Source organism: Ahaetulla prasina, chromosome 7 (genome assembly GCF_028640845.1).
Source record: "Ahaetulla prasina isolate Xishuangbanna chromosome 7, ASM2864084v1, whole genome shotgun sequence".
NCBI classification, from domain to species: Eukaryota; Metazoa; Chordata; class Lepidosauria; order Squamata; family Colubridae; genus Ahaetulla; species Ahaetulla prasina.
The window spans coordinates 37,933,839-37,957,897 of NC_080545.1; the positions used below are offsets into that span (position 1 = coordinate 37,933,839).

General features: G+C 34.9%; 1 protein-coding gene across 2 annotated transcripts in view; it reads left to right on the top strand.

The window, feature by feature from the left end:
* The first annotated feature begins 990 nt into the window (after nt 1-990).
* Nucleotides 991-24,059, top strand: part of CNTN1 (contactin 1) — a 423,340-nt gene continuing 400,271 nt past the window's right edge. For both annotated transcript variants that reach the window (XM_058191827.1, XM_058191828.1), the window contains exon 1: nt 991-1,145. The gene's annotated coding sequence lies outside the window, so the exon portion shown is untranslated. The remainder of the gene's footprint in view (nt 1,146-24,059) is intronic.

The following is a 24,059-nucleotide window of genomic DNA, read 5'->3' on the forward strand; positions in this document are numbered from 1 at the left end:
AGACAAACTAAAAAAAGTACATTGAAATATCAACTATGTTTTATTGTAGCGTACAAACAGTGAATCTTGTCTTTTTATATAATTACTATTTTTGTTTTTATAATTTGTTATAATAATTCCTTTCTACACAAGAGAGACTATAAAACTAAAATATAGTTAAAATTTGCCTCAAAATATTTAAACCTATTATTAACAAACTAGAGTGCAAGTAATAGGGAAACTGACGCAGATGATGAATTTTCTTTTAAAGTGACAGCACAATAATATACAAGCTCGAATATTTAATTCTCACCCTTTATAGTTTTCTTTCTCTCCCACTGCTTCTTTATTTTTCTATTCCTGAAATTCAACGTGCAACTCTTCTGGGCACAGTTTTTCTGACTCCCCTGTCCACTGAGAGCCAACAGCGGATTCGATTATTTATTGCCGTTGCTATACTTTCCTCGCAGCGCGGCGACCTAAATTTCTCCACGCCCTAATTCCTTAGGAACGACACCCAGATTGATGGCCGGTGCAGTGTAGATGCTTCGCTAGGGCTTCATTGTGAGACTGAGCATGTGCGAAGAGCTGCCGCCTCCTCCTCCTCCTCCACCCCCCCGCCCGCATTGAGGCGGCGGGTGGGGTTCCTGCGTCGTTTTTGCATCTGCAATAATGTGTCACCGCGAATAGACAAGAGATAGGCGGGCGGAATGGAGCGGGCCACTGACTCTTTTTGGCGTCACCGCTGTCTTTCCAGGGGATCTAACGGTTGTGTCGGCTGGTTTAGTCCCACTAGTTCCCACTGATTCTCCCCTCCGTGGGTTTTTTGCAACCGGCTGGCAGGTTGCGGCGGTTTCTTAGCCCGCAAAGCTCCACTCTGACCCAACATCGCCGCTCTGATTGTTGGGTCCAAGAGTGACATCACCCTCGTCCAATCGGTACCGGCGCTGCCTCAGTTGCCCTGATCGGCTTGGTCCGCCCATAGCCCCTCTGGCAAGGGCGGGCAATTGTCAAGGCAGTGGGGAGGACGCGTTGGGCTGGAGAAGGCGGGCTGGGCAGGCGTACGGGTAGGGCATTCCCAGGTGCTTGCGGCTGAAGCGGGAAATCTTCAGCTGACAGCCCAGCTGTGCGCATCCATCCCTCTGCCAGTAGCTGCCACCGCACAGGTAGGATATATGCTGCTTCTTGTTATTCGCTGCATAAATGGAGGCTTGAAGAACCGCTTTAGTTAGCAGGTGGAAACCCTGCCTAAGCCCGGCGGAAGTGGCGGATGAGCTAGGAGCTTTTTAGGAAAGTAACCTATTAGGGAAAGGCAGAATCTGGCCTAGGACAGGTCATCTTCTGGGGGAGGATGGAGAGAAGGACGGCCAGGTCAACTTTGCTATTCAAAGTCGTCAAAGAGTGCCAGGTAGATTTTTGCAGTGGGTGCCGCAGCAGCAAGAACCTGTGCCTGGAATAATAATCAGCTCCAGCCAGTTTGGGCTATGAAAATTGATCAGATAGATAAGCTAGTGTCATTTCATCAAAGAGGGCTTCCTAGCCCCTTTACCTTCATTTCCCTCTATAAAGCTTGTCTCTTTCCATATTAGAAGTTTTGATTTCAAGGGAACATCATCACCGCTTTGCACCAGGTCATGCATATTTGCTTATTATTTTGCTCTATAAAACAAATTTAGGCATGCAAAAAATGTTCTTGACATTTCCTGCCCTCTTTTTTCAATTGTTCACTTTTGGTCGGAAACAGCTAAGTGTCACAGACTGGAATATCTAAAAAAAAGAATGGCAGGATTCCACTTCTGCTTATTTGTAGGAGCACAAATAATATTTGTTTGTTTGTGATCTTTCTCTCCCTCTCCTGCAACAACAAAGCTGAGGATGGCCTGAGAGGCACTGAAGCTCCATGGGTTTCCATGATTTGAACCTGAATTTCCGTACTGCCATTCTTAAGTTTAGTGGTGACGTTTTACAGAGAACGTCAAAACATGGTTTAAAGAGGTTGTCTGAACATAGGTGTTCTTATTGTGAAAACACAACTTGACTTTTTCTTTGAGATATTGATGACATTCCACATATGTTAAAATATGTTCCAGCAAGATAAGATGAAGGGTGAAAGGGCCTGTAAATCCTGTCAGAAAAGTAAAAGTATATATTTTAAAGAAAATCAATCAGAATAGAGCTGAAAGGGACATTGGTGGTCTTCTAGTACAGCCCCCTGCTAAAGCAGGAGATCCTATACCATTCCCAATTCCTGCAACCATTCTTCATGTTTTAGTCTCCAGGTCTTTAATTATTTTAGATGCTCTTCTTTACACTTTTTCCAAAGTCTCAACATTTTTTTTATAATGTGGTGACCAAAACTGGATGCATTATTCCAGGTGTGGCCTTACAAAGGCTTTATAAAGTGGTGCTAATACTTCACGTGATTTTGATTCTGTGCCTCTGTTTATACAATCAAGGATTGTATTAGCCTTTTTGGCTGCTGCTGTACATTGCTGACTCATGTTTAAGTTATTGTCAGCTAGAACTCCAAGGTCCCTCTCAGTTACTATTTTTGAGCTAGGTTTCACCTAATCTGTACTTGTACTTTTGGTTTTTCCTGCACATTAGGAAATGTATTTGCTCCACATTAAATTTCATTTTGTTGGATAGGGCCCATTGTTCAAGTCTGTTAAGATCTTTTTGGATCCTGAGCTTGTTTTATGGGGTGTTGGCTATTCCTGCCAGCTTAAGTGTCATCTGCAGATTAGATGAGTTCCCCTTCTATTTCCTCATCTAAGTCATTTATGCAATGTGTATGTAATGCACATGTACTAGTTCAGGGAGAGGGGGTGTTGGTCATATATATTGTAGCATGAATGCACAGATAGCTGGAACTTGATCCAACTTTATGGTTTGTGAAAATACGTCAAAAATGATTTTTTTAAAAACTGCAGACACATCATGTTGAGATGAATCTTTACCCTAGATTTATCTTCATGTTTTTAAACTTAGAATATTTATTGGCATGTATTTGGATAAGTATGAATAGTGTTGGTTATAGTTCACATATACATTTTAGTATTATGATTATGTAGGCAACAAGCAGATTGGTTTTTCTATCTGGTAATGTGTGTCCAATGTTTTATGTATTTATAGAATAATTTACAGTTCTACATTTGAACAAAATATGTTTATATTTCCTGTCATATTTATCTGAAATGCAAGTGTTCTTAAAAATGTTCATATTGCATATGTTATACTTTTAAAGTAATTCATCTTAATTGTAGTATCATCTGCTGGTAAGAATAAAAAACTGCTCCCAGAGCTACCGTTGAGTTCAGAAGAAATGTCCTCATATTAATTAAAATATAATACATAGGAATACTTTTCAATGCATTTAGAGAAAAATTACTGCTTTGATGTGAATAAAAGAGCCACTAAAACATGTCCTTAGCCATATGTACCATCCAAATCAATATTTTATCAATAATGAACAAAAATAATCCAAAATCAATTATCCATACTGAGCAGATAGAGTGTAGATAACTAAAGCCCACCACACACAACAGTATTGGTCAAAGATTACTGTAATGTAAAGCACACTGTTTTACATTATTTCTACCAGTATTTTTGGTCCAGTTTATATGTTTGACTAGGGTGGTAAATTATTGATAATCTAAGTTTGTTTTCTTAAATAAGGAACAATTAAGTTAACAATATGTTGGAAGAAATGTCCATCTAGTTCAGTTCAAAGCTGGGATAAAGACACTGGAAACATGGAGGCTGATTGGAAAGATGGTTTAATGAGGCTTTGAACTTGAGCTTCCTGTTCCTGTGCAAGAACATGTATCCTATTGGCTGTTGTCAGACTCCCATGGTCCCCTGTACAAATCGTAGGAGTTTGTCTGAGCCAAGCTTGGTTGAAGTTTGGCTGATGCAATGTCCTTAGGAGATTGTGCAATGTAGTGAGCTCTGCTGCTAGTGGGTTAATCCTATTATGTTCTGGAGGATCATGTCTTGTCTGAAGATGCCATTTAATTTCATTGTACGAGGTGCAATGACAATAAACTAAACTAAACTTAATCCCATCCTTCTGGAGCTGAAGGTCTTTTGTTTTGTGGATAGGATGGCCCACTGTCTCTTAATGGGCACAAAATATCTGCTGTGGGAAGGGAGCTGGGACTGAATATCTGTCTTCCTTAAGAATTTTATTTCTCTTTTAGGGGAAATATTTTATTCTGTCTTTTTAAAATATTCCTCAAAATATTTCATTCTTCTAGGAGAGGGATGGTTGCTAACTTTCTACAAATAAAATTGTTAACAAATCCCACTTCAAATATTTATTTCTTCACTGTAAATTGCATTACCTTCTGGATCAAATAAAACAATGTTCATACAGTGTTCACATAAATTAATAGTTAAATGCCAAATCTTTGATGTTTATCTTGACACAACTGTGATGTAACTTTATTGGGTAATTTATCTCTCCATTTCAGAAATTGACAACCTGAGATTTCAGAGCCACGTGAGACTGGATTCTAGAGACCTCTAAATATTGCTATTCCAAATGGAGAATAATCAGTGGTGGGATTCAGCCAGTTCGCACTGGTTCGGCAGAACCAATACCTAAAATTTTGTTGAGTTTGGCAAACTGGCTCCGAAATGGCCAGACTAGCATGCATCCATGTGCCTCTATTAATTATAATAATAAAAATAATTATATTTTTAAAATAAATTTAATCAATTTATCTTCTGTGCCTTGAAGAATTTTATCTAATTCGTGTATTTCTCTTTGGAATCCGTATTGTATTGAATCTGTCTTATATCTAGATTGTATTTGCATGTAAGGCCACCAATCAATGTCTGTACCCTGTTCTTTTAATTCTTACCTTGTTTTCAATTCATCTTGACTATTTAGTAAATCCTTATATCTTTTAAGTTTGTCAATGTCCAGTACATTTGGATAAATTAGCGCCTCCACTGTGGATAATCATTCTGGAATTTTATCGTAATGATTCTTTTTTATCTCTTGCCGTGTTTGTAGTAATGCATCTCTCATTAAGTGTTTCTGAAAGTAATTGTGTTGTCTATTTTTTCCTTCCCATAAGAAAAGAGAGGGTGGGAGCACGCCACCCTCTCTGTAAATTGTGCCCCTCTAATGTGAGGATTCTTTTATTTCTTAATTCCATCCAGTCTTTGATCCAAATAAGTGATGTTGCTTTGTAGTAACTTTCCCAATCTGGAAGTCCAAAATCTCCACTTTCCCTACTATCTTGTAATGATTGTATTTTAATTCTTGATTTCCCCCCGCCAAATATAGTTCGCTATTAATTTATTTAGATCTTTAAATAATTTTTTCCTAATTTTATAGATACTACTTGAAAAAAGAATAATATTTGTGATAATCAAGCAGGGCTGGCCTGATACAATTTTAAATTGAATGTTTTAATGGGATTTTAAGGGTATTAATTATTATTAATAATTAATAATAATTAATGCAATGCTCTCTACATGGGGCTCCCCTTGAAGTGCACTCGGAGGCTTCAGTTAGTTCAGAATGCAGCTGCGCGGGTGATTGAGGGAGCCACACGTGGCTCCCATGTAACACCGCTCCTGCGCAGACTGCACTGGCTACCTGTGGTCTTTCGGGTGCGCTTTAAGGTTCTGCTTACCACCTTTAAAGCGCTCCATGGCTTAGGGCCCGGGTACTTATGGGACCGCCTGCTGTTACCTTATGCCTCCCACTGACCCGTACGCTTACACAGAGAGGGTCTTCTCAGGGTGCCATCCGCCAAGCAATGTCGGCTGGCGGCCCCCAGGGGAAGGGCCTTCTCTGTGGGGCCCCCTACCCTTTGGAACAAACTTCCCCCTGGCTTGCGTCAATTACCTGACCTTCGGACCTTCCGCCGTGAGCTGAAAACGCACTTATTTATTCAAGCAGGACTGGCTTAAATTTTTAAATATTATTTTTAACTGGGGTTACAATTTTATGAATTTTTAGGGTTTAAATTTAATTATTTTAAATTTCGGCCATTTATAGAATATGTTTTTTAATTCTTTGTTTTAATTGTATATTGTACTGTTTTTTATAATTGGCTGTACACTGCCCTGAGTCCTTTGGGAGAAGGGTGGTATAAAAATCGAATAAATAAAATAAATAAATAAATAAAATAAATAAATAATAAATAAATAATATGTTCATTTTGATTGATGCTATTTTTCCTGAGGGATAATTGTAATTTTCTCCAAATTTCCAAATCTTTCTTTATCTGTAGTGTTAATTTATTATAGTTATCTTCTTTAATCGATGAAACTTTATTTGTTAACCATATTCCTAAGTATTTTATTTTTTTAGTCATTTGGATGCAAATTTTATCTTCTAATTTCTTCTCCTGATTTTTGGTAAGATTTTTCGTTAATGCCTTTATTTTGAGTTTATTAATTTATTTATTCCTTTATTCAAAATTTTAAATTTTTCAGTGTAATTGAATTAAATTTTTAAATATTATTTTTAACTGGGGTTACAATTTTATGAATTTTTAGGGTTTAAATTTAATTATTTTAAATTTCGGCCATTTATAGAATATGTTTTTTAATTCTTTGTTTTAATTGTATATTGTACTGTTTTTTATAATTGGCTGTACACTGCCCTGAGTCCTTTGGGAGAAGGGTGGTATAAAATCGAATAAATAAATAATAAGGGGATAGGGACATCCTTGTCTTACTCCTTTGCTATTTTGAATTGTTCGGTAATGTCTCCATTTATTATTATTATTATTTTGCCATTTGAATTGAGTATATTCTTTCTACCATGTTTACACATTTTCTCCAAATTTCCAAATCTTTCTTTATCTGTAGTGTTAATTTATTATAGTTATCTTCTTTAATCGATGAAACTTTATTTGTTAACCATATTCCTAAGTATTTTATTTTTTAGTCATTTGGATGCAAATTTTATCTTCTAATTTCTTCTCCTGATTTTTGGTAAGATTTTTCGTTAATGCCTTTATTTTGAGTTTATTAATTTATTTATGACTTTATTCAAAATTTTAAATTGAATGTTTTAATGGGATTTTAAGGGTATTAATTATTATTAATTAATAATAATTAATAATAATTAATGCAATGCTCTCTACATGGGGCTCCCCTTGAAGTGCACTCGAGGCTTCAGTTAGTTCAGAATGCAGCTGCTGGTGATTGAGGGAGCCACACGTGGTTCCCATGTAACACCGCTCCTGCGCAGACTGCACTGGCTACCTGTGGTCTTTCGGGTGCGCTTTAAGGTTCTGCTTACCACCTTTAAAGCGCTCCATGGCTTAGGGCCCGGGTACTTATGGGACCGCCTGCTGTTACCTTATGCCTCCCACTGACCCGTACGCTTACACAGAGAGGGTCTTCTCAGGGTGCCGTCCGCCAAGCAATGTCGGCTGGCGGCCCCCAGGGGAAGGGCCTTCTCTGTGGGGCCCCCTACCCTTTGGAACAAACTTCCCCCTGGCTTGCGTCAATTACCTGACCTTCGGACCTTCCGCCGTGAGCTGAAAACGCACTTATTTATTCAAGCAGGACTGGCTTAAATTTTTAAATATTATTTTTAACTGGGGTTACAATTTTATGAATTTTTAGGGTTTAAATTTAATTATTTTAAATTTCGGCCATTTATAGAATATGTTTTTTAATTCTTTGTTTTAATTGTATATTGTACTGTTTTTTATAATTGGCTGTACACTGCCCTGAGTCCTTTGGGAGAAGGGTGGTATAAAAATCGAATAAATAAAATAAATAAATATTAATTTTATTTATGACTTTTATTCAAAATTTTTAAATTTTTCAGTGTAATTGAATTAAATTTTTAATGGTTATTGTATTTTAAACTGTCGATATTTATGTTTTATTTCTGCTGTACACCGCCCTGAGTCTTCAGAGAAGGGCGGTATAAAAATATAAATAAATAAATAAATAAATAAATAAATAAATAAATAAATAAATAAATAAATAATATGTTCATTTTGATTGATGCTATTTTTCCTGAGGGATAATTGTAATTTTCTCCAAATTTCCAAATCTTTCTTTATCTGTAGTGTTAATTTATTATAGTTATCTTCTTTAATCGATGAAACTTTATTTGTTAACCATATTCCTAAGTATTTTATTTTTTTAGTCATTTGGATGCAAATTTTATCTTCTAATTTCTTCTCCTGATTTTTGGTAAGATTTTTCGTTAATGCCTTTATTTTGAGTTTATTAATTTTAAGTCCCGCTACTTTTCCATATTCTTCTATATGTGGTTTTTTTTTAATATACTTTATTAAACTTTTTTTACATTAAAAACATAGACCAAAAAAAGGAAAAAGAAAAGTTTATATCACTTAACAGCTATTTGTGGAATTTTTCTTATAACAATAATCCGTGCAATGATTACAAACATTAAATTGTATATATTTGTGTTCTTGTTTTATCTATTGTTTATACTTAGTAATTAAATATCCTTGTCTATCTCCTTTCTATCCATGTATACCACTGTTCCCATATATTATAAAATACCGATGTCTCTTTATCTTTTAAACTTAGCGTTAGTTTGTCCATTTCTGCGCAATTCATGACCTTTTGTGTAACAATTCTTCTATATGTGTTATTAATTTGGGTCCTGTCTGTATTGGTGGTTCTAAATTGAAAACCAGATCATCATCAAAGGCTTGGACTTTATACTCTTCTTTTTTTATTTTCAGTCCTTTTATTTCATTTTCACTTCTAATTTTAATTAACAATACTTCTAATGTTGGTATAAATAATAAGGGGGATAGGGGACATCCTTGTCTTACTCCTTTTGCTATTTTGAATTGTTCGGTAATGTCTCCATTTATTATTATTTTTGCCATTTGAATTGAGTATATTCTTTCTACCATGTTTACACATTTTTCTCCGAATTTCATATTTTCTAATGGCAAAATAACAAATCTCCAATTTAAGTTATTAAAGGCTTTTTGGGCATCCAGAAATATTAATGCCACATTAGTATAGTATTTGCCTCATAATATCTATTATGTTATCTATTAATATCTATTATATTATCTCATGTTGTTTTTATCTGCTTTTTTGTCAAAAAGCTGATCTGGTCAGGATGAATATATTGATTTATTACTTTTTTTAATCTTTCCGAAATTATCAGTGTGAATAGTTTATAATCTGCATTTAATAGTGAGATGGGTCTACAGTTTTTGATTCGTTGTTGATCTGTATCTTCTTTTGGGATAAGAGTAATGATGGCTTCTGTCCAAGAGTTAGGTATTCTGGCCTTCATAAGTGCTTCATTAAATATTTCTAACAGTTTCATCTAGTGATTCTTGAAATGTCTTATATAATTCTGCCGCAAGTCTGTCTGGGCCTGGTGTTTTGTTATTTTTCTGTTTTTTTCTCGCCTCCAATAATTTCATCATGCTAATTGTCACATTTAATATCTGTGTCTTCTCTAATTTGTCTATATTCATCTTGTCTAAGTATTGTTTAATTTCTTCTTCGGGTATGTTCTCTTGGGAGTATAAGTTTTGGAAAAAATTTTTTGCTATTTTTTTCTTCTCTTCTATAATGTATCTCTCCTTTTTCATCTTGTAACTGATGTATTATTTTTTTCTCTTTCTCTTTTTTCAATTTGTATGCTAGCCATCATCCTGTTTTGTTTGCATGTTCGAAGTGGTTTTGCTTTGCTAGTTTAATTTTTCATGCCATATCAGCTTGTGAAGCCAAATTTATCTTATGTCTTATTAAATCTCTTCTTTCTTAAATTTTTTTATTTTGGAGTTCCTTCTGTAAATCTAGCTCCAATTTTTTGAGTTCTTCTTGCAAATTATCTTATTTTTGTTGTTGTTTCTTGTCGCTATATATGCAATTGTAAGCCCTCTTATATATGCTTTTTGCAGTGTCCCATAAATTTTGGAGCAATGTTTCCTCTTTTGTGTATCCTAAAAAGTATGTTCATTTCTTTTTCAATCATTTGCATATATTCTTCCTCTTTTAATATTTCTTTGTTCAGCAACCATCTCTTTCTTTTCTTCTGGCCTTTCCATATCACTCTTAATTGATTATGGTCTGCCCATATGTTTGTCATTATTTCTACTTCTTCTGTTTCCTTTCTGAGTTCTGGCATCATCCATACCATACCTATCCTAGACCACGATTGATGTGGATTTGAATAGAATGTATATTGTTTCTTTTCCTTGTTTATTTCCCTCTATATATCTTGTAAGTATAGTTAATGTGTCATTTTGTGAAATGTATCCGGTAAAGTCTTTGTCTTATTTTTCTTATTGGTTTGATAATATTTTTTAATATCCATAATTGCGTTAAAATCTCCAATTAAGCATTTGTTTTCATATTCTAATTCTCTTATTTTGTTGTGTATCTTTCTATAAAATTCTTTTTGATTATCATTTGGTGCGTATATTGAGATCAATAATATTGTTTTTTGTTCTGTTTCTATTTCGATCATTAAAATTCTTCCATCCTCATCTGGGTATATTTGTTTTGATTTTAGTTGTTTTTTGAGATATACTGCGATTTCTCTTTTTTGTGTGTGTGTGTTGATGTGTAAAGTTCACGTATTCTTGGGTATTCTAACAATTTTCTGTGCTGTTTCTTGCTGTGTACTTCCTGTAAATTTATAATGTCCATATCTAATTTTTGTAGTTTCATGAATGTCTGAGTTCTCTTAGCTGGTGAATTTAGTGTCAGGCCTGGAAACCATACTAGGCCTTAGGGTTCCAGATGCTGCCACATTTTTCCCCTGAGGGGAAGAAGGGGGGTTGAGGGGTATGGTAACATTCTTCAAGCGGTCAAGGTCGGATGGTGTTCACTTCTGTAGGAGGAGTGGCGAGAAGATATTCAAATGATATTCAACTGGGAGAATGTGGGACCATGTGACCAGCACAGGGGTTAGGGGGGTGGGACTCTTGGGGTTTGTATAACTGGGAAAAGAATCCGGAAGTTCAGTTTTGGAATTTCACTCATTGTGTGCCAGTTTCCTTATGCTAGTAAAGAACTCTGAAAGACAATGGCTTCTGAGTTTTTTTTATGCAGAAGAGGTTTTTCTGAAATCCTGACATTATTCCAAAACTTCTAACTTTCTTTTGCTTAACGGTACCCTCTCCTCCACTCAGGGGGGGCCCCGTTAGGGGGGTGCTGGGCCCCAGCCTCCGCAACCTCCACAGCGGTGCAAAGACCCAGCGAAGATGGAAGGGCAGCAAGCTGAAAGCGTGGAAGGAGCACAAAGGCTAGAATCTGAGGACTTGGTCAAAATCACCTACTTCCCATCAGAAGATATGACTCAAAAACCCGAAGTGGTAGAGCCTGCTTGTCAGCTTGGTGCACGGCCTAAAGACTCCGATTCATGGGTAAGCTGTTGTAGCGGCCAAACCCCACCCCATCAATTGCAAGAAGTGAGATCCCTGGGAGAAAACATTTCCCCGGGGCGGAATGGAGAGCCCCCTCCCTCTTCTCAACCTCAATGGAGGACAATAAAAACCGGAGAATCGGGAGAGTCACTGGATTGGGACCTGAGAAACCCCCTGAAATCCCAGTCCCTACTGGACCTCCCAGAAACTTATGAGCATCTGGAACCCTAAGGCCTAGTATGGTTTCCAGGCCTGACATTTAGACCATTTATATTTATTGAGATCATTTTTATTTTTTCCTCCATATTCTTTCTTATTTATTCGTTGTTCTTAATCTTCTTGTATTTCTTGTTTCCCTTTGTATTTTTCCTCCTCTCTATATATTTTTCTTCTCTATATTTTTTTTCTCTTTATATTTGTTCCTTTTCCTGTTTCCTCTTTTCTTCTTGTTCCCGATCGTTCTCCATTTGATATTCTTCCTGGCTCTTCCTGATTTCATCTCTACTCTCTTGTTCTTCTAATGCAAAATGATGTTCAAAAAATTCTTGAGCCTTATCTAGTGTATCTATATTGAATTTTTTCTCCTTCCAGGAGATCAGGATACCCTGTTGGTATTAATCATCAGAACATGACATTATATTTGCTTAGTTGTGATGACAAGAATTGATAATTTCTTCTTTGGTCTCTCACTCATCTCGGGGTTTGTTTAAGGATTATTATTTCCTTTCCTTTATATAATATCGATTCTTCCCTCTTTTTATATATTTTGTCTTTTATCATTTTTGTGTGTGAATCTAATGTGTACTACTTTCAGCAGCTTATGCCTGCATGCGTAATTGGTGTGTACACTTTGTCTTTCCATGTCTTGTTTTTCTCTTTGTACTGCCTTTGCTAAGATTTCTGACATAATCTACCCTAAATTATCTTCTTTATTTTCTGTAACGTTTTGAAATCTGAGGTAAAAGGATGCTTTCTCCATCTCCAGAAATACTATTGATTCTTCTAAGTCTTTGTTAGTTGTCATATATTTTTGTTCCAGTGTTTCTATTTTCTTATCTGTTTGTTCCATTTTTCACTCTACTGTTTGGATCCTTTGTTTTTGAAGATGTTGTGTAGAATTTTTCCTATTTTATCATCCATTTTTTAAAAAACATGTTTTTTATTTTATAGACAAACATACATTTAAAACATCAGTAATTCCTTCCATTTGACATCTTGGCATTTTTTTCCTGGCTTCATCTTTTGTTGTTTCTTCTTTCTTCACTTCAATTTAAACCATTACCATTTTTCCACAAATACATTATTATCATTTTCTTACATAATTATCCATTGCTTATCTGTACCTTTCTTCTAACCAATGGTAAAATTTATCCTGTATCTTAAAATATTCTGAATCGTCTCTTTCTTTAATCATCAACGTTAATCTTTTCATTTCTGCACAATCTAATATTTTTCTAATAATTTCATGTTGCTGCTCTAATTACATGTATAATCGAATAGATATTTTCTTTACTGATTTTCTCTGGTAGAATCCCCAATAAGAACAGCTCCGGTTTTCAGTCAATGTGTTGTTGGGTCATTTGCTCTAACCAACCCTTTATTTTCTCCCAATAGTTTTTGGCTTCCAGGCATGTCCACTACATATGATAAGATCCTGGTAACTGATGCCATTTCCAACATTTAGCTGATTTATCTTTAAACATTTTTGCCAGTTTCTCAGGTGGCATATGTCATCTATAAAACATTTTGTATTGATTTTCTTTATATGCAGTAGACATTGTTAATTTATAATTCCTCTCCCATAACTGTTGCCATTTGTCTAGGTCTATTGAATATCCAAGCTATCATAGTTTCCTTTACTTGTTCCTCTTCTAACTCAATCCCCAACAAAAAGTTATAATTTTTTAAAATTAATTTATCCTCCGTTCCCATGAGAAATTCCTATCCAGCTCTGTCTTTTCTAAATAAAAAAACATATAGTTTAACATCTTTCTGATATTTTGTTTTTATTGCATGTACATATACCAATCTAGCTCAATCCCCTGTTCTTCCAAATCTTGTTTCTGCTTCAATTTCCCCCTATCTGTTAATAAGTCCTTATACCTAACAATATTTCTAAAATTAAAAGTATTTGGTTGTATTAAAGTCTCTATTGTTGATAACCATATTGGAATTTTCATATAATATTTATCTCTGACCTTCTCCCATGCCAATAGCAGTGCATTTCTTATATAATGTTTATGAAAGTGCGTATGTATCTTACTTCTCCTATATCATAAAAAGGCATACCATCCTAGTTATAATAATAATACTAACAGAGTTGGAAGGGACCTTGGGGGTCTTCTAGTTCAACCCCCTGCCCAGGCAGAAAACCCTACACCATTTCAGACAAATGGTTATCCAACATTTTCTTAAAAATTTCCAGTGTTGGAGCATTTACAACTTCTGCAGGCAAGTTGTTCCACTGATTAATTGTTCTAAGTGTCAGGAAATTTCTCCTTAGTTCTAAGTTGCTTCTCTCCTTGATGAGTTTCCACCCATTGCTTCTTGTTCTACCCTAAGGTGCTTTGGAGAATAGTTTGACTCCCTCTTCTTTGTGGCAACCCCTGAGATATTGGAACACTGCTATCATGTCTCCCCTAGTCCTTCTTTTCATTATTGTTTATTGTTTTACATTTATATCCCACCCTTCTCCGAAGACTCAGGGCAGCTTACAGTATGTAAGGCAATAGTCTCATTCTATTTTGTATATTTACAAAGTCAACTTATTGCCCCCCCAACAATCTGGGTCCTCATTTTACCTACCTTATAAAGGATGAAAGGCTGAGTCAACCTTGGGCCTGGTCGGACTAGAACCTGCAGTAATTGCAGGCAGCTGTGTTTTAATAACAGGCTATCTTACAGCCTGAGCCACCAAGGCCCTAAACTAGGCATACCGAGTTCTTACAACCATTCTTCATATGTTTTAGTCTTTAGCATTCCTCTGGTCCACTAATTTTGCCACTTTGTCAAAGAATGCAATAAGATCAGTCTGGCATGATCTGTTTTTGACAAACCCACGTTGGCTTTTGGTTATTACTTGGTTTGCTTCTAGGTGTTCGGTGATTCGTTGTTTGATTATCTTTTCCAGAATCTTCCCTGGTATTGAGGTTAGGCTGATAGGTCTGTAGTTTCCTGGATCTGTTTTTTTTTCCTTTTTTGAAGATGGGAACTACATCAGCTCTTTTCCAGTCCTCTGGCAGTTCCCCTATGTTCCAGGATCTTTAAAAGATATAGTTCAGTGGTTCTGAGATTTCGTCTGCCAGTTCCTTCAGAACACTGGGGTGTAATCCATCTGATCCTGGTGATTTGAACTTGTCTAGGGTAGACAGATGTTCACTTACCATTTTCCCCCCTATTTTAACTTGTGTTCCTAATCTGTTTTTTGTGGTGCTGTTTTTGATAGGTTGGATTGTTTTTTCCTTTTGTGTAAAGACAGATGCAAAATATGAGTTAAGTAGGTCTGCTTTCTCCCTGTTGCTTGTCACCTTCTTGCCACTTTCTCCCAGCAATGGACCAATTATTTCTTTGACTTTTTTCTTGTTTTTAACATGCTGGAAGAAGCTTTTTTTGTTATTTTTTACTTTTGTTGTTAGCCTTTGTTCATTGTGAGCCTTAGCTTTCCTCACTTCATCCTTACAGGCTCGGGCTATTTGCTGATTTGCTGCCTTAGTTATATAACAACAACAACAACAACAACAACAACAACAACAACAACAACAACTATTATTATTATTATTATTATTATTATTATTATTATTATTATTATTATTATTATTATTATTATTATTATTATTATTATTATTAAATTTCTATACCGCCCTTCTCCTGAAGGATTCAGGGCGGTTTACAGCCAGGTAAAAACAACAATCAATAAATACAATATAAATAAAACCAATGTTAAAAAGCTTATTCAATTTGGCCCATCATTTAAAAATACATTACATCATAAAAACCCCATTAAAAACCCCATTAAAATTACTAATAAAACTGGCTTCCGGGTGGCGCCACCTTTCTCGCTGGGTGCTAATTTATGGCACTCTGCACTGAATATGGTAAAAGCCGGTGAAAACAGCAACGAACAGCTGTTCCCGGCTTCAATTTCCCTCTCTGGTTGAAAGAGAGAGAAAGAGCAAGGGGGGGGGATAGTGGTAGATTCCCCTAGGGGCTTTGTTTTTGTTATGCAAAGTCCCGAAAGGTCGAATCCCTTTTAATCCTCTCTTAATCTCCAGTATTCACTGCGCTCCTGCAAAAGCAGGAAAAGAGGAAGGTGTCCACTTCTGCTAACAACTGATTTCTTTTTGTGGATTTCTAAAAGCAGATGGAAGAAGCATGAGTGAACAATTATTGGTTTGCAAGTATTTTTGATTTCCTGACTTCCACCTAAAAAGAGAAATTTCCCCCCCCCTTCTTTTAATTGTTTAAAATGGTGTCTGAGAGCAACTGAAAGCAGAGCGATACATCAAAGGGAGCCTTGCTGTGGAATCGAAACTGAATGGAGATTTTATCTTATTTTTTTTTTTGTATAAATAATTTTTATTTCCATTTTCCAACATCATATTTATGTGCAAACTATTATCTATCATTAATCATTAATCATACTGATTCAGGCCTGCCCGATTGCCACTTCCTTTCTTCACACCTCCCTCTCTACCCTCTACTTCTTTCACATCCTTCATCTCCTTCACTTTACTACTTCCTCTCCTCCTTCTCCACTCCTCCCTTCTTACCCTATCTAACCTTCTTATTCCCCTCCTCCTTCTCTACTCTTTCCTACCTATTTTCTTCCCTCCTTCTACTTCTCTCTCCTTTTCTTTCTGAAATGGCAATCGAGCATCCCCAATATCATTTTAAATTTTATTTTCATATCTTCAAAAATTACTATGCATTAATAATCAATCCATGTATCATTTTCCCCCCCCCCCCCCCCCCCCTCCCCCCCCACTAGACTTCCCAGAGCAAATACCGGGTATTATAACCAACAATCACAAGCTAAAGTATACAAAATAAACATAACCTCCCACCTTTAAAAATTTAAAACTTTAGATCCCCTCACAATAAAAATAAAGAGATAGGAAAGAATATAAAAAGGAAAAAAAAGAAAAGAAGCAATACCAACTTCACATATTACATCTTTTTACAATCCATTTTTAAAATTAATCCATCTTCTTAAATTCATTTTTTTCCCCACTTGTATATTCCTTCAAATTTCGTAAGTCCATTTCTCAAATTACTGTCCATCTTCTCGAACTCAAATTTTCATCACTTATATATTTCTTCAATTGCCATAACATTTAATGTCCATTCTTCTTACAGTCCATTTTAAAAATTAGTCCATCTTCTAAGATTCAAATTTTTTTTTCACCCACTTGTATATTCCTTCAAATTTCTTAAGTCCATTTCTTAAATTACAATCCAGCTTCTCAAATTCAAATTTTTATCACTTATATATTTCTTCAATTATCATAACATTTAATATCCAATCTTCCAATACTACTCCCAATCAAATATCATTACGAATAAAATCTCTCAAATATAATATTTCCAACTTCATAACTTTTACTATCTATAAACATGTCAATTAAAACAAATAATCATTTAAACTACATCCACAATATAACAGTAAACAATTAAAATCATTACATCCACATTATCTAAATTCATAAATTTCACTTTCCATCCTTCACAATTAAATAATATCATCCCATAGATTTATACCATACAAATAGCAAATAACAAAAATCCTATAATTTATATCCTAAACAAATCAATTCCAAAAATTAACCATAATCATCATATTCACATCTTAAACATTCCTCCCCTCTCCCATTCTATTTTCCATCATTTCCAAACCAATTAACTTAGCATCTAACAACAAAGGATTCCCACTCTTTAAAATATTAATATAAAAATGTCTCGCTTTCATAACTGAATTAAGAAAGTACTTTCTGCCTCTAAAATTCACTGACAAACCCATTGGAACTTCCCATCTAAAATATATCTGATGTTTCTTAAACTCATCTACTAAAAAAGCAAATTCTCTTCTCTTTCTTAACATTTTAGGAGGAATTTCCTTCATCATTTTTATATCTTGTCCCAATATTTGAAATTTATTTTTATAAAAGGCTTGCAAAATTTCATACCTAACCTTTTTAGATGTAAAATAAATAACCACATCCCTCGGTACTCTATTTTGTCTTGCCCACCAAGAATTAACACGATAAATTCTTTCAATATTAATCTCAAAATCTTCCGGCTCCACACCCTTTATCTGAGCAAAGGCTTGCGTAAAAATCTCTTTTAAATTTTCCTTCCTATTTTGCTTCAAACCTCTCACCCTTATAGCATATTCCATTAATCTATATTGTAATATTACTCTTTCTTCATCTGCCCTATCTACCTTTGCCTGTATATCTTCCATCTTATTATCTAAATTCCAATTGTTTTGATTTTTTTGAATTTCCTCTATTTTCCTTTGCAATTCTAAATTAGCTTTATTAATTTCTGCCAGATCATCCGCCATCTGAATACAAGAGCTTAATATTTGCGCAGTTGCATCCTTTACCATTTTCATTTCCCTCTTCTGCTCTTCCACCACTTCCTTAAAATCCAACATCTCTTTCTCTATTTCATCAAATTTTTGATCTATTTCTAAAAAATGACTCTCCAAAAACTCCTGTAAAGAATTTCTTAGTTCCTTTTTGATTTCTTCTTTTAATTTTTGAATCTGAACTGAAGAAATTTCAAAGTTTTTAATAACTTTTGGCACTATTTGTTTAAAAGCCATTTTTTAAAAAAAATATAACTTAATAACAGACCAAGAGGAAAAAAAAAATATTTAGAAAAAAAAAATTAAAAAACTTTTCTTCTAAGTCAGTATAATCCCAAAGAAAAAGAAAAAATATAAATCATAAATTTCTCATGTCTTCCGTTTAGTCAGTATCTTTCTATGTATCTTCTTTCTTCTATTTCAACACTAGCCATTAGTAAGCATTTCTACTTTCATTTTCAGTATACACATTCCACAAAACCGCCATTTGCTTTCTTCTCTCCTATCTTCGCAGCAAGTATATCCTCAGGGGCTTACAGTCTTCTTACAAACAAGTGCTGGAGCTCCAGTTTCTGCTCCGTCCACGTTACAATCCATCATAAATCAATTCCTGCCGTGGAAATTGGACGCTTCGTTTGTTTGCCATAAAGGCAAATGTCTCCCCCAGCCAGGAGCTTATCAAGCTATGGAAGGAGATCTCCCCGTAAGCCTTTGAAGCTTATTAGGGTGTCTCAACTTCAGCCTAATTGCTCATCTTTCCCTCTTTGCCCGAAGGAAAGAATTCCAAGCTGTCGGACCCAGATTTACGATGTCCTGACAGCTCTACAGACTAGGGAGTTAGCAGCTAAATCATAGCTGCTTCTGCACGAAGCGGAGCCAAACCGGAAGTCCGAGATTTTATCTTATTGTGTTGGACTGTGGATTGTTAGATTATATTATGTTGTTTAAGTATTTTACAAGGGGATTCTCAGCAGGAACTTTGTCATGAAGGTTCTTTCAGAAGAATGGATTCGTGACTTTATACAGGATTACACAGAAAGTATGTATTTAATTATTCAAAAATACGAATTGATAAAAAATGGGGACGTTTTTGATGAGAGCTTGGAGGAAATTAACCAGTGCAACCACTTGGAAAATGGAATGGAGGAGATACAAACAAAAGTGGATAAATATGAAGATATGATTGTGAATAAACAAGTTGATGTAAAGAAGTTTTCTTTAAATAGTTTGGATGAAATGCCTGAATTTGTGCTACAGGAGGCTGTCTCCCGAACCAGAAAAACTCACAGGGTTAATGTTTTCCAAGAGTTCTCTTTTTGGACTGATGGAATATACGGCAGTAATTTGTGGATTCATGGACATAAGGAACTACTAGGAAATATGGTGACTGACTTTTCAAAAGGAGTAATGAAGGAAAGACAGAGATTAATGCATCAAAAAAAAAATGGCAAGAGACAAAAGTATTATCCTTGAAACAAGGTTTTCTTGAAATATTAATAGACAAAAATATTAGTGTCCCGGAAAGACAATTTGTGAGGAAGATCTGGAAGAAATGGGTTGATTATATGTTTTATATCTATCATAAAAGACTAGATATTTGGATCTATACTGGATTTTGATGAGGAAGGACTAAAGTTGAATAGATATTGTAATTTTCTGTATTGAAATTTTATAATGTGTTGCACTGAATTTTAAATAGAATATTCTCAAAAGATCTTATGTAAGAAAGACCCGGGGGGGGGGGAAATTATATGGTTATAGAAGCTATAAGGGAGATATTTTTTGAATTGGATTGGATTTTTATGCTTCAGTTGGTTTTAAATACTTTAGGATTAATTTGTTCTATTGATTTATATATTTTATTACTGTTAATTGTTAATTTTTTTAACAAACTCCTCTCATAAAAGCCTTACTCGCGTCCCAAACCATTTCTATTGATGTTCCCGTATTCAAATTATCATCAAAAAATTCTTTCATTTGTTTTTTTACATTGATTTACATTATCTTCATAGCTAAACAAATTTTCATTTATTCTCTATGTTTTTCTGTCACCTTTTTCTTGTTGCAATTCCAACCATACTGGACTATGGTCAGATAAGCACCTTGGAAATATCTTCATTTTCTTCACCCTAGAAAGCAAATCATTAGTGGTTAATATAAAGTCAATATGTAAAAAAGATTGATGCCTGTCAGAAAGAAAGGTATAGTCTCTATCTTCAAGATTCCGCATTCTCCATACATCTCTCAACTCAAAATCTTCCGTCATCTCAAAAAAAGATTTGGGCAACTTTGCATGTGTAGGGATCTTCTTAGAGAGAATTCTCTTATCCTTTCGGGTGTCTATTACACCATTCCAATCGCCTAGTATAATAAACGATTTATAATCCCAAAGGATGCAGCATTCTATAGAATTTTTCTTGTTGCTGGTTAGGTGCATATATACCAATCAAGAGTGTCTTTTTTCCCTCTAATACAAGTTCAATAGCAATATATCTCCCTTGGATATCTGCTTCAATTAATTTAGCTGGTATATCTTTTCTCAAATATACCACTATACCATTTTTCTTATCCAAAGCTGAAGCAACAAAGTGTTTACCTTGTTTTGAGTTTATTAAGTCTTTTTGGTCTGATAGTTTAATATGTGTCTCTTGTAAACCAATCACATCATTTTTAAATTGTCTCAAATAATGAAATATTTTTCTTCTTTTCTGCGCTGAATTCAAACCATTAACATTCCAAGTCAGGAATTTATTTGCCATCACTGGCCTCACGAAACTTTTGAGCAATCAGCTGAAGATCCTCACTCCCCCTTGTCTTCGGCCTCGCTCCTCCCACTGCTTCTGTAGTAGAATCCTGACTTTTACTTTTTTTTTTTCATAAAAAAGTTTTATTTTTACAATCATATCAAACAGCTCATCCAATGTACAGTTATATACAATTAGTCGGGCTTGCCCAGTCAGCACCCCCCTTTTTAACACTCTTCCCTCTTCTACCTTCTTCTACTTTCCAGACCTTCCTCTCCTTCTCTTATCTACATTCTCTCCTCCCTCCACCCTACACCTTCCTTCTCTCTCTTCTACCCCTCTTCCTTCCTCTTCTCTTTCCTACCTCCTACTCTCTCCTCTTTTCTCCCCACCGTTCTAAAATGGTAACAGGGCAGACCCGACCCTACATTAATTATATTTATACATCTTCAATAATCCCTGTACATTAACCATCACTCCATCCTCTACCCTCAACCCCCCAATTCCCCTCCCCCTTACCCCGCAGAACAAAATGCAGGGTATCAAAACTAACAATCATAATCCAAAATAAATCTTAAATTATAATCTCTAGTCCACACATAATCACACTCTCAATTCCCCTCTCCTTCAAAAATATATCTAATACAGGACTTCCTGTTTGGCACCGTAGGTGATGGCGGTGATCTTTACGATCACCAACCTCTGGATTATGTGGAATCGCTAAAACAGCTTAAATCTGCCATCCAGTGGTTCGAAAAAACCCCTCTTTGGGAGAAGAAGAGGAGGTGAGCTGCAGGGTAGAGGTAGAACTTCCCTAAAGCCCCTAGAAAAAAGGGGTTTGAAGGGTTAAGTTCCCTCCAGCAACCCGAAGTGCTCCAGATCTGAGGATTTTTCTCCTTTGGCGGAACCAATCACCACGACCAAACGCCGAGATTTATTTTGGACAATAAAGGATGAGAGATCAAGGCCAACAGCATATTAAGAGGTTGTATAATGTATTAGTAGAAATAGACTCAGAGACGGAATTGGTTAAGGATTGTATGATTAAGTGGGCACAAAATTTTCACCAATCAATAATGTTGGAAACTTGGGAAAGAATTTGGGTGAGGAATGTTAAATTTACACATGTGCAAAATATGAGAGAAAATTTCCTAAATTTACTTATATGCTATTCGATATTTTTTTATCTGATACTTATTTTGAATATAATCAATCCACATTTTCCATTCTAAAATATATTTTTCTTGTGTATAGTCTTTCAAGTAAGCAGAAATTTTTGCCATTTCTGCCAGATTTGATACTTTGAGTGTCCATTCTTCAATTGTAGGTAATTCTTCTTTCTTTCAATATTGAGCAATCAAAAGTCTCGCGGCTGTTATTAAGTTCAAAATCAATTTAGTCTCTATAGCTGTACAATCCATAATTATTCCTAATAGAAAGAACTGTGGAGTAAACTTAATCTTCTTTTTCAAAATATTCTGCATAATCCACCATACTTTAATCCAAAATGCTTTAACTTTTTTACACGTCCACCATATATGGTAATAAGTGGCATCTTCACAATCGCATCTCCAACATTTAGCCTGTACATTAGGATACATACATGACAACTTTTTGGGGTCTAAATGCCCTTTATAAAACATCTTATAAAAATTTTCTCTCATATTTTGCGCTTGTGTAAATTTAACATTCCTCACCCAAATTCTTTCCCAAGTTTCCAACATTATTGGTTGCTGAAAATTTTGTGCCCACTTAATCATACAATCCTTAACCAATTCCGTCTCTGAGTCTATTTCTACTAATACATTATACAACCTCTTAATATGCTGTTGGCCTTGATCTCTCATTTGTTTTAACAAATTATCCTCAGTTTGCTTAACACCTATTTTTTGATCTAATTTCCATCTAGCTTTTAATTGTCCATATTGGAACCATGTATAATTTTTCCCTTCTTCCTCCATCTTTTCTCTGGATTTTAATTGTAATTCCCCCTTTTCCATACAAAGGAGTTCTTTATAGGTAACTACCTCCATCTTTTGATATATATTTATATTTTCTATCATGTGTCTCAGGATTGCCCATATTGGAATCTTTCCATCTAATTTATATTGATATTTCCTTCAGACCCTCAATAATGCATTTCTATTTATATTATTTTTAAATATTTTATCTACTTTCTTATCATATAATAAATAGGCATGCCAGCCTTATAACAAACCATAACCTTCTATATTCAAAACTCTTTCCTCAGTTAAATTAATCCAATCAGTAATTAATGATAAGACAACTGCTTCATAATACAATTTTAAATTAGGCATTTTAAGACCCCCCCTTTCCCTTGTATCCTGCATTATTTTTAATTTTATTCTTGGTTTTTTGCCCATCCATACAAAGTTATTAACCCCCTTTTGCCATTCCTGTAATCTGATATCATTCTTAAGTACCGGTATCATTTGAAATAAAAATAGAAACCTGGGCAAAACATTCATTTTTATAGCCGCTATTCTTCCCAGCAAGGATAGTTGTAACTTCTTCCAATTCTCCATTTCTTTCCATACCTTCTGCCAAAATACCTCATAATTATTTTTGTATAATTTGACATTTGAAGCTGTAATATATATTCCTAAATATTTAACCTTTTTAACGATTTCAAAACCTATAGTTCTTTCTAACTCTTCTTTTTGTTGTATATTCATATTTTTAGTTATCATCTTTGTCTTTTGCTGATTCACCTTAAATCCAGATACTTTACCATACTGACCAATTATATCTTTTAAACCAGTAGCTGAGTATATTGGTTGGGATACAGTAACAACCAAGTCATCTGCAAAAGCTCTTAATCTATAATCTTGATGTTTAACTCTAATTCCCTTTATTCGATCGGAACCATGTATTTTATTCAGAAGAATTTCTAAAGTTAAAATAAAAAGTAATGGGGACAGGGGACATCCCTGTCTCGTCCCTTTCCCAATTTTAAAAGTTTCTGTTAACCCTACCATTTACTATTATTTGTGCTGTTTGCTTCTGATATATTGCTTTAATTGCATGGATAAAATAATCCCCAAATTGCATTTTTTCTATTACTTTAAACAAAAACTGCCAATCCAATCTGTCAAAGGCTTTTTCAGCATCCAAAAAAAAAGAGTGCCGCTGAGACTTGGTTGTTTCGTTCCAAATATTCAAGTAAATTTACAATTTGCCTCACATTATATCTCATCTGCCTACCCTTAATAAATCCTGACTGATCATTATGAATTATTTGATTCATCACTGGCATTAATCTATTATCAAGTATCTTGGCAAATATCTTGTAATCAGTATTTAAAAGTGATATGGGCCTATAATTCTCTGCTTTAATACCATCTTGATCTTCCTTCGGTATTA